Genomic DNA, 12,729 nt, shown 5'->3' on the forward strand with positions numbered 1-12,729 from the left:
TATAATTTCTCTTTACCTTTTTCCACACCATTCCATCCTCTACCTGTATTCACATTGCCTTCTTCTCTCACAACCTGGCTTTGGGATCTCTTATACCTACATCCTTGTTCCATCCACCTGATGAGGTTCTTTATTTGACCCATGGCCTTCTGAAAGTGTTACTTCTTTCATTACGATGTACTGGCACTTATAAAAAGATGTACTTTGTCCAATATTTTGTGTACATCTGTGTGTGTATGGAACAGGAGAAAGACCCATGGCAGTTTTGTCAGACATGCTACTGGAAGTTGACTCTACTGCTTCTCACTATGTGCCATACAGTAAGGAGTGTTTTTTTTTCTTGTCATCACTGCATGTGTAGATACACACACACACACACACACACACACACACACGCACACGCACACGCACATGCACACACACAGAATAATTGGAACTTGATAGAAGAGCCCTACATTCCAGCAATCACTATCCTATACCCGGTTCCCAAGCTCCTGCTTGACAACTGCTAATATCTTAGGCACTTTAACTTTATGTCCTATCCTCAGAATGTAGAACCATCATGTGTCTCTTGAATACAGGCAAAATCTAAAGCATCTTTCTCTCTCTGATGTCTTTGCAATTTCCCCATTTGATTACAGTTGATAAAGAAAAGACTAGGACTTGCTCATTTCAAATCATGTACATGAATCAAGTCACCAGCCGCCAGTCCTAGTGTAGGTCATCCAGCCTACATGATTTTACATATTCAGATGGCACACAAAGAGGATGATTTTGCAAGTATGGGATCTGAAATCTATTCCTGAGTCTGCTGCTTTCGCTGTGATGAGAATCCTATAATTTTCCACATTCTTAAAGCAAGTTGGATCAGATTACCCTGATGACCACTTCATGGAACCAACTCCCCAGCATGTGAAGCAACCCAGGATAGCAGGATGCACACAAGCCAACTAAACCTGCCCACCCAAAAGGCAACTGTCCAGCTAAAGCAAGCTCAAATAATTGTCTAGAATCAAGAGCTAAATAAATAGCTGCTGGCTTAAGTCACCGAGTTTCTATTTTTGAATAATTCTATTATACAGCAATACTAAGTGACATAATATTGTACCATTTTGATGAAAGAAATACCCTAGAGTGATATCTTCACCTTCACCAGGAACTGGTCTAGACCTTTCTGCTGAAGCCAATTGTGGTTCTCTTGTCATTTATCAGGCCGGACAGAATTGACTAAGAGCTCCCTGGCATATTTCAGATGGACAATGAAAACTGCCTGAAGGAGACATACACTCTCAGGAAGGCAAACTCCTAATGATACACCAGGGAAGATTTATGGAAGCAGCTGTGTGGTCTGATTTCAGATTCTCTTTCTCAATGCCTCATACTAACACAACATGGGCTAATCGGGGGCTGGTGCTGGTTCTGTTTCTGGCCACTCATTTTGGAAGGAGCATAGCATTGGTCAAGAGAGAAAAGGCAGGGAGCTGTAGAAAAAGCTCCCTGATCAAAGATGCTTGGCATTTCTTCTCTTTGAAGGTTTTAGGGCTCTGAGGTAGAGCCAGGATGCAATCTATAGCCTGCCTCTTTTAAAGAAGCATTTCCATAAGCATCTTAGCACACTCTCACAACATCCCTGATAAAAGGGAATGGCAGATCGGATCACATCCCCAGGTGCTAGGGATGGAATCCTGAGATTAGGTTGTTTTCCTGGAGATCCAGTGCACTTAAAGCCAAGGGTAGGGTTCAATCCAGGATTTTTTTTTTTTTTTTTTTACTTTTTCATTTGATACCAATATTTCTCAGCCAGATTTACAATCAAAGATGATTCATATTGGAGGAGATTTGTGGAAATTATGTAGCTCATCACCTTTGCTTTCCGAATTAACAGCAACAAAGATTTATTAGGTACTCACTATGTTCGGTGCAGCTGGTTAAGCACTTTACATATATTAACTCTAATCCTCTCAACCTCCCCATGAGAATGATCATACGATTGTGTGACTTGTGCATTAGGTAATGGAGATTTAACACATAAGTGGTTTCCAAAAGTCAGTGGCAGAGCTGGGATATGAGTCCACATGGCGTTGACTCCAGAACCTGAGCATGCTGTCACAAAGCCACAGAACCTCTAAGACGAGGACAATAAGATCCAGAGAGCAGAAAGTCTTCTCCAAGGCCCTGCAATCAGTTTGATTAGCCAGGGATTAACTTTTCAAACATTAATGGAGCTTCTGCAATTTGTCAGGAATTACATTAGCCGGTGGGAACACAGGGAGAGTTCGAACACGGTTACACACTTGAGTAGGTTAATTAAGGGAGAAGATAAGAAATAGCCATAAATTAATAAAATCTAACGAATGACAAATAGCTCAAGGAAGTCAGGAAAGGGACTCTCAATGCTTGAGAGAAATGACCATGACTTTCATTTGAGAAAAAAAATTGAAGGCATTTCAGCTTTTGTTTTGTAGGAAGAGGATGCTTCCAATATTGGTAATGGAGGAGAGCAAACTCAAGCTAGAGAAAATGGCACAGAGGTAAAGAAAAGAGAGGGTATATCACCATAGATGGAGGACCAGGCTCAGGGAATTGGGGTCTATCTAGTCCCCTTCCGACTGCCATTTAACATCTGATGGTTTAAGTTGTACTTCATTTTGATGATTCAGAGTCAAAACTTCCTTTACCAAGGGGCAGCCCTTTCTCCATTCAGTCTCTTCGATATTTTTTTCACGGATCAAAGACATTTCATAACTTCTCCAGGATTTGATAACTTCTTTTTTTTTTTTAATACTTTGTATGATTTTTATTGTAAAAATGTTGTTCAGAGGGGTTGCAGTTACATGAGCAAGGTAATGAGTACATTTCCTATTTAGCATTGTTGCCTCCTCCTTTGTTTTCCCCCTACCATCCCTTCCCTCCCACCTCCACAACTACTTCCCCTTGCTACCCCCCTGCTGAGGTTGTAAAGTTTGTTTTCAACATAGCGTTTTGTACATCTCATTGCTACAATGGGTCAACCAGTATCCTTATTTAAGCATTTTGTTTTTTCCCTTTCCTTCCCCAAATTAGAGAAGTGTATATAAAAGATGCAGGGCACTGACATCAAATACAGTGAAAATAGGAGTTATACCATGGGGGAGGAACATAGAAAGCAACAAAAAAAATTACATGGTGCATTATAAACACATTAGAAACAATAGCAAGAAAAAAAAGATATTCGTATAACTTCTTTACTGGGCTTCTTGGGCCCCTTACAAGGTTCCCTGACCAGAAAGGAAGCTTGCCCCTGGGTCTAAAAAATCAGGGGAATGGAGATGGGGACCCAAGGGATGAAGATAGATCCTGGGGCTGCCTGTTCAATATTTAAGCAGAGCAACAACCCATTAAGGCAACTAATTTAAAGTTATTAATGTTTCTGACTATTTTCTTCTAAGTGAATAATTTATAGCCACTTACTAATAAAAAGAAAAAATATATGTGAACATAAGCCTGCCTCCTAGGGACTATGTCTCAGAATTAAAGAACGCCCTAGAGCTTATCCACAGAGAAGGATAATGGCGCCAGCATTGGTCTGCCCTCCAAAGTGTGTGTCCATAGCTAGGGAACACAGGAGCAAATACCTGGTTCTGGTGCTGGATTGGAGATCTTTCCACTTCACCAGCATCTGCCTGGTTCACATCCTCCTTCGGATATTCCCACAATGCCTTGCATGCTCTTACCCCCAAGTATATTTGCACATTTTCATTATTTTACAAGCAATGCTGTCCCAAACTTTTTCCTTGATAAATACCAATGAACTATTCTGAGATGACCTCATCTATGAGGCCTTTGTTAATTAGTATTCCAGTTTATTAAGTACCCAACCCAACCCACACCCTCTCCATACACTCATTTGTATTATGGATGTCTAGTCTTCTATTTCTTTCAACAAATGGTTAGATGCTTGTGGATAGAGATCTGGGTGGCACACTCTATATTGCATGAAATCCTTACAAGGTTGAGCGAATGATTGGGAAAAAAAGCACAGGATCTATAACTCCTAGAGACTCGCAAGGAAATTAGAATAACTCCCTGGTACTAGAGAGAGCCTGAAAGGGACAGTCCTGACTTTGTAAGCTCAGGAGAAGAGATGTCTCTCCCTTAAGAACACTGTGGCTCGGAAGTGGTGCTGTGGCTCAAGCAGTAGAGCGCTCACCTTGAGCTGAAGAGCACAGGGACAGGGCCCAAGCCCAGAGTTCAAGCCCCACGACGAACAAAAAAACAAAACAAAACAAAACACTGTGGCTCCTAACAGTCTCACAACTGTATTGGTAGTACAGAAAAACTCAATGCAAGAAACACTACTTGCATTCTTCAAGTACTAGACTAAGGTGATGTAATTTAACAGTTCCAAAGATCTTAGGGCAGTAAGAGTAGAATTCAAGTCATCTAATGATTTAAATGTGAGCTATGAATTCATTGTTCCATAATCTACTGATTGTATAGCCACATACAAGCCAGTTAAGGTGTCTAAGTTTCTACCTTTGTTGAATAGGGATATGTTATATGGGGATAACTGAGAACTGTGGTTTTTTAAAATGAAATGGTACATATGATATGTGCATAATGTTTATAGCATATTATAAATATTTCATTGATGGTATGTCACAATAAATTTAACTTTTATATTCTGTGAGTCTCCCAGCTACTTCCTTTCATCCATCTACCCATTCATCCACCCATCCATCCAACCATGCATTCACTCATCTCCTCATCAATCTATCTATTTATCCATCCATTTACCCATCCACCCATCTACTCATCCCCATTTCCTTCTATTCAGTCAATTCCTTTCCTAAGCCAATCTTTTGTTTTGCATTGGAGTTACAGAGTGCATGAGTTAGTCCTTTACATAATGGAAATATGAGAACTGAAGACCATGGCAGATAGGCCATGACTATGACAGTGAATAGTCCTGGAACTGTGAGTGCCCAGAGACAAGAGTGACTTACCCAGCTGGCATCAGGGCTAGGGAACTCTTCACAGAGAAGACTTCGAAATTGGGATGCAAAGGTGGTGGCAATTCTCTACCTGGAGGAAAGGGATGTCTTTCCATCAATGCATAGTCAGAACTCAGTACTGACAATGGAGGAAGGGAGAAATGGCCTTGTGCTTGCAAACAAAGTAACTTTGGGCTATTGTTAGAGGTAGGGTCAGGTGCAGGCTAGGAAGAATTCTGGTGTGGTGAGCAGTGATAACTTTTTAATCCTATTAGCATTGTTTGCTTTACCTTATAGTCTTGTTTCTAAAACTACATAAATATGTCCTACTGGATATAATAAGTACTGACTAAAATAATTTGGTAATAAGAAGAGTGAAGAGAATAATAGTTAAAAAGTTAATAGAGCACTTTTGTTCACTGTGTATCATTTGACTTCGTATTAAATCCATTACAAGCATCATCTTGTTAGATCCTATAGAAATCCTTTGATTAAGATACCACTGTCATCTCCTTACATCAGCTTAATCATAAAAAACTATAATTTTATCTTATGGCTTAAACAAATTTTAAATTAGTTCACTGGCATGCACTAAAATAAAATTTCAAATATAATGAATTAGAATGGCATGGATTTTCTTTAAAGTTGGAATCTGAATTTAAGCCATATGTCCTGTATTTCTGAGCAGAGCAATTGACCATTGGGGGTGGGTGTTGACTTTTATTTCGAAAGCTGGAGAAACCACTCATGTAAGTGGAAGCATAAAAAGAAAATGTTCCAGGCAGTGGAGTAATATGGCCAGATTTAGTGGATTACCAAAAAAATCATTCTAGCTATTAGGTTAGGGATGATAAGGCTGGATGATAAGGTGATTGCAGGAATATAGATGAAAATGACTCATCATTCAAGGGAAAGATCACGGCCCAGAAAAGAAGGGATGGATTTGTGAGGCCAGGAGGCCAAATGGTCAGGGCTTCGAGTACAGTGGTAATCCAGTCTACTCTTTAAAGAATGTTGCCAGTATACCAGGCTTTGGGCCTAGAATCTTCTGGGTATTATTTCACACCCATATTAAATTTGCTATTATTAGTTCCATTTTACCGAAGAGCAAACTGAGACTATACACAGCTCTTATCCATAATGTTATGGATGGACATCATAAACAGGATTCTACTCTCACAGTGAGACCAGAGGAGAATATTCTTTGGAGAGAATCACAAAGGCTTAATAGCTATGTGCATATGATCATATAAAATGATGCTCATCTAAGTAAACACCAACAAATAAAAACAAGAGGTTTTTTATTTTACTTTTTTTGGGGGGGGTCCGGTCGTGGGGCCTGAACTCTGGACCTGGGCGCTGTCCCTCAGCTCTTCAGCTCAAGGCTAGCACTCTACCACTTGAGCCACAGCACCACTTCTGGCTTTTTTCTTTTTGCTTATGTGGTGCTGAGGAATTGAACCCAGGGCCTCATGCATGTAAGGCAAGCGCTCTACCACGGAGCCACCTTCCCAGCCCCCTTATTTTACTTTTTAATGTGGTTTTTCTCTTTTTTTTTCTGATTCCCCTTTTGTCACTGTTTTTGATTTCTGTACCTTTTGTCTTGTATGTAAGTTTATCTGATTTGGGGAGGAGAAGGGAAAGAAATAGTGGGATAAAGGGTGATCTAATTCAGGAGTGAAACTCACTAGACACTATGTTGAAAATGAGCTACACAATTTGTGGGAGGGGGGGTGTTGTGAGAGAAAAAACTGGGAGAAAATGAGGGAAGAGATGACACTATTCTAAAACAATGAACTCATGCCCTGCCTCTTATAATTGTGATACATCAATATCAATAAAAATTTAAAAAATAAAAAAGAAATGTATCTTAAAAATGGGTCCAAATGAATAGGCTCAAATAAAAAAGAAACTTAGAATAAAGAAAAGATCAACTAGTTAGTCAACAGAAAAATTAAGTTTCAAATACAGAGCTCTGTTTTGCAAAAACATTACCTCTTATTTCCTTTCATTTGTGAAAGTTAGATCAAAATCAATATATATGTATGTAAAATATACACAGAGTCACATGTATATGTATATAGACATGTATTAGCTAACTTATAAAATACACAGAGCAGGATTCTGAGGGTATAATTCCTCTTAACAGCTGGCTTACAACTTACCAAAATGAATACCAAGAAGCTGGACTTGAGGTGTGTTGGGGGATGCGGGGGTAAGGTGAAGGGAAGGATGATAGATGAATGGAGAGAGGAAGAGTATGCAAATACAGTCATAACAGTTAATAACCCATGTGCAAATGGAACCACGTAACTTGAGGGGATGGAAGGGGATAGGACAGATAGAGGAGAATGAGGAAAGGGTGACATGGATCAAGCTTCATTGTATTTACCAATGACATATTGAATTAAAACCCCTTTGTGCAAGGATTATGAAAAGTAAAAACAGTGAAGAAAAGAAATTGAAAACCACCATCTTTGCTTGCGGGGTCTCGGAAAACTCTTTCTCACAGTCACATTAGTCCTCCTTGCTTCATCTGAATGCAAGCACCACTTGTTCACTATCTATAGGACATCGGGGAGTGGCTACCTAACAGCTGCCTCATAAAACCGTGTCACAAACATGAAGGCAGCAATTAAGTCCTCCTCTAGCCATCCACTGTCTGATGAAGGATGAGGCGTATCTGCGGGCCCCAGGCCTCTCAGGAAGAAGCTGCCGCTACAAAAACACATTGGAGCTGTTTTTAACCATGTGCTCCATTCCATGACACCAGTTCTCAGCTACCCATTCCATCTGCTGGAAACCACTGGGCATAACAGACTGGGCGTGGAGCCTAATGAAGCAGAGAGAGGCCAGGTGCTCACACTCTGGGCCAGGAGACTCATAGCGATTTTGGTGGCACGGGGAGGGAAGAGACAATGAAAGACTGGAGATTCAGACCATCATATTTGGGATTTTTGATGGTCAGTGAAGGGTAATGGAGCATTCCTGAAATTATGTTTCTGCGAATGCTTCAGTTTTGCAAGATGTTAATAAATGTTCCAGGGGGAAAAAACAGAGTCTGTGAACAAGATGGCATCACAGACAGTCAACAAAACAAAAACAGCCCCACTTTCTAGGCTGTGGGACTTCCTGCAATCTGTAACAGACTAAAAGCTATTTAGGAATCTCCAGGAGGAGGAGGAAGCGCATAGAATTCCCACTATCTTATGATCATGCAATTTTTTTTTTGTTGTTGTTCAAGGTAAGCTTTTCCCTTCCCCTTCCCCTACCCCCATGCCAATACCAGGTTGTAAGTCATGGTCTGGGGGCTGTCTTTTAGCTTTTATCCCTCATTGTTGGCACTCGACTTCTTGAGTAACACTTCTTGGAAATATTTAGGGCTTTTTATCTGATTAATTGGAGACAGAAATCTTCCAGACCTTCTTGCCTGAGCTGGCTTCAAACTGCGATCTTCAGATCGCAGCCTCCTGACTAGCTATGATTACAGGCATGAGCCACAGGCACCTGGCTATCCAAGATAATCTTTTTTTTTTTTTCCTGGGCTGAGGACTGAACCCAGGGCCTTGCACGTGCCGGGCGGGCGCCCTTCCACTGGGCTAAACCCCCAGCCCCTATCCAAGATAATCTTGATGGTCTTGGTGAGCCAGCATGGAAGTGCAGAGTGGTTTGTACTATCCTTACATTACTCCTACAAAACCCTTAACCAACATGGCAGTAGAATCACAAGGCAATTGAGCTATTTGGGTAATGCTCTAGCAACACGAATCTGACAACAAAAATGTATTACTTATCAATACGTGTATCTATGAAGAAGCAGTATTCTCTGGATGTCTGACCCTGGAGCCTTGGTTTTGGTCAGATCCCTCTTACACCATTAATTTACATGTGATAAATCTGAGCTGCAGTCCAGTGATCTTAGACATGAATCCACTCATTTGACCAACAAATATTTAGTAAGCACATTGTCAATTCAGACTTATAAATACAAAGCACATATTTAAGAGAGGAAGAGCGTAAACAGAAAAGAAATAAAAGGAATTATAGACTAAAATACTACAATGCAAGTTGTAAAAAGAAAAACCCAGTAAAACAAAGAGGAGAGGGATGTTATAACAAATAATAATCGTTTCCAAAAGGCGCAAACTTCTGATTGGGTAGCCCTGGGAGTGCGTGCTGAGGAGCTGACATTGGAGCTGAAAATGGAAGATAGGATAGGGCTTGGAGAGTAGTGAAGGGGAAGGGTATGTTCAAAAGGAGACAAGGCAAGGAGAAGGGAATTGTTAGGCCTTCTTTGAGAAGGCAAAGAAGGGAATTGGTAGTTGTGTTCTTGCAACACGAGGAATGCCAGTCTGGCTGAAGCACAGGCAATGCAGACTGAGTGATTTCCAGGAAGATGGTGAGAGGCAGATCTGGAAACTTCCAGGTCTGCAACTGTGAGGTAGAGTACAGGGAGAATGTATTTTGAATGGATCAAAGAGATTCAAATGAGCTTCTTCATATCTTCTTTATTCCAGACCCCTTTCTAATTTGGAAATTAATATAATTTCACAATTTTCATCTCCAGTCATAACATCTATCAACTAGTAGATGATCATTAATAATCTCACATTGAAATTCTGTTCCAATAGAATGAAACTAATTCCAAAGGAAACCTTAAGTATTCTGCAAAAAAGAAGCAAAACAAAAATAACTAATAATTAGCATTATTTATCAGGATGAAATATAAGAAAACACCCAAATATCTACCCACAGTGGAGACCTGTTTAAGAAAATTATGATATATTGGATGGACGCTTTTGAAAAATTCAGTGGCATAAAAATGTTTACCATGTAATACTGCAAAATAACGAATGACGTTAGATTAGCAGGGATGTAGAGGTTACTAACTTGGAGTATAATTATGGTGTGTGAGTTTAGGGAGTAATGAGGAAGAAATTCTTGGTGAGTCTTGTGGGACTAAAATTAGATAGGTAAGGCCCAATGAAATTATGAGTGACCTTCAATGTTCAACCAACAAAGTGCATAAGAGAGCATTTACTTACTTCCTGACACAGGCTATCTGAACGTTTCAGTAATCAGATACTTAGTGCAACCTTGTCATGGAAGAATAGAAAATAGGCTCAGAGAAAGCCAATGACTTTTCCAAAGCCATGCAAATTGAAACTGTTTGGGTGGTGATTAGAACTCAGCTCTTTCTGACTTCAGGGCAACTCATTGTTGACCCAGTGAGTTTCAGTAAAGAACTCCTTCATTTCCTTTTGCCTCAATATGTGGCCTAACTTAATACTATGTTTTTGCTTTTTCACAGAATTCAGAATTTTACAAGATTAAGACTTATGCATCCTCTCAACGAATAGCATCTCCCACATGGTAGGCACTGATTTAGGCCTGGAAATGCAAAGGTCATTCAACCAATCAGGTAAGCTTACCTTTAAAGAACTCTGTCCAGCTATAGGAAACAAATTATTACTGAAAAAAAAAACAATTTATTCATACAAAAAAGGAAACCAATACTTAACACATGTAAAAATTATACCTGAAAGCATTCAAGGTGAATTGTGAGTGTAACTGTCAACAATGCCTTCACAGAAATGTCTTATTTAAATGCATGGAAGGAGAGAGAGAATTTCACTAGAGCAGAAGGCAGTGGGTAAGTTAAAGAGTTTGGGACTCAGACTAGTGGGTATTCCCCTGGTTCCTACTTTCTAGAGGATTCCATTGGGTAGATGAAGGCAGCTCTTTCTGAAGCCATGAGACCATTCGTAAAATAGGAATTAGTATTGTGCTTGCCTCATAGGTCTGTTTGGAAGATCAAATAAAATAAGATGTATATATGATTTAGCTTGCTGCCTGGACCATTAAGTATGTATAAATGTCAAGAAAATTATGCAAAAGAGCCGGTTAAGAATATTTCAGGTAGAGAAAAATGGAACCATGTAGGAGCTTGGAGTTCAGAGCACATAGATTTAGAAAAAAAATAGAAGAGATTAGAACTCTACATGGCCTTGAAGATCATGTTTGTAAGCCTGTGCATTCCATCATTGTTTCTATTTTCTTTTTGATGGGGGTTAAATAAAACTGATGGTTGAACTCAGGTCTTCACATTTATGAGACAGATACCCTACTCCCGAGGTATACCTTCAGCCTTTTCTTGCAATGGTTATTTTGAGAAAGGCCTGTTTTTGTTTTCGCCATGCACGGATCATGATTCTTCTACTTTTTATCATAGCTGACATAAGAGGTGCACACTGCTATTCCAGTTTCCTCCCCTGTGAGGGACTCTTCTGCTCTTTCTTGACCAGGCTGATCTTTTTGTTGTTGTTGTTGAAATAAATATGTTGAAGAATTCTTTTTTTATTGTGAAAATATTGTACAGAGGGGTTACAATTACATGGGCAAGATAATGAGTACATTTCTTATCAAGCATTGTAGCCTCCTCCTTTGTTTTCCCTTCCCATCCCTTCCCATCCTCAAAAGACTCCACATAGAGCTCCCCTATGACCCAGCAATCCCACTTTTGGGCATTTACCCAAATGTTTACAAACAAGACCACACTAAAGCTACCAGCATGACTATGTTTATTGCAGCATTATTTACTATAGCTAAGATATGGACCCAACCCAGATGCCCCTCAGTAGATGAATGGATTAAGAAAATGTGGTTTATATACACAATGGAATTCTATGCCTCCATCAGAAAGAATGACATTGCCCCATTTGTTAGGAAATGAAAGACATGGAAAAAAATTATATTAAGTGAAGTAATCCAGGTCCAAAGAAACATAGGTCCCATGGTTTCCCTTATTTGCAATATCTAGTATATGTCTGAGTCAAGCAGAAAAGGTCAGATAAGGTGATGTTAGGGAAATGAACCCTAAGACCAGGCTGATCTTGATTTAGGATCCTGTCAGCCTCCTGCATTTCTGAGAGGACAGGTGCACGTCACCACAGAGGGAATTTCCTGAATGTTTTGCCTAGCCTGGCTTTGAACTATGACCCTCCCAATGTCACCTTCCCTAGTAGCTAGGATTACAGGGATGAGACACCATAAGGCTGAACACTTGTGAAAGCATAAAAAACCCACTACCTGTTTGTCAAAAGCAAACAGAAGCATGCTACTGGAAATGGAGGAATGAGAAGCCCCAAAGCAATCAGCAATCAGCTGGAGACTATAGAGTGGACTTTAAAAGAAGGAAAAGTTTGGAAATCAGGCAATGACATGTGGGTCCCTTCCATATTCAAAGTCACAGGGGTGGAGATGGGAGGAAAAGATAATGATGATGGTGGTGGTGGTGTTAATGTAAGGAGAGAGGAATGAAGAGAAAGAGCAGGAGGAAGAGATCTGCTTTTTATTACATTCTGGGCATTGTGATAAGATACTGGAACAACTCTGTGAGACAGGAGAGTCTTAGGAAAGTTTATGCCATGGCCTAGCTAATAGAGATACTTAGCAGCAAAATAGAAATCTGAATGCAGTTCGATCTAATTTACCATCCTTTTGACCGTGTTGACTCTATTCTTCAAGTTCCTAAAGAGTGACATTCAACCTCTCCCTGTTCCTGACAGTCCCGTAATTGCATCTTACCAGAAGGGTCTCATGCTTTCCAGGAATGGTTTGTACTCCTTATACTCTCCAGAAGGACACCAACCACAGCTGAAAAAGTGCCTCCTGTCTGCAGCTGGTGAGGCTGGAAGCTTTCTTTATTTTCCTTCTAACCATCTCAATCATGTTAAAATTTGGAGGATCCGTTCTC

General features: G+C 40.0%; 1 protein-coding gene across 1 annotated transcript in view; it reads right to left on the reverse strand.

Moving 5' to 3' along the window:
* Window positions 1-12,729, reverse strand: part of Astn2 (astrotactin 2) — an 887,273-nt gene that overhangs the window by 616,748 nt on the left and 257,796 nt on the right. The gene's annotated exons all lie outside the window — the stretch shown is intronic.

This window comes from Dipodomys spectabilis, unplaced genomic scaffold (genome assembly GCF_019054845.1).
Source record: "Dipodomys spectabilis isolate Male_0828 unplaced genomic scaffold, ASM1905484v1 ptg000046l, whole genome shotgun sequence".
NCBI classification, from domain to species: Eukaryota; Metazoa; Chordata; class Mammalia; order Rodentia; family Heteromyidae; genus Dipodomys; species Dipodomys spectabilis.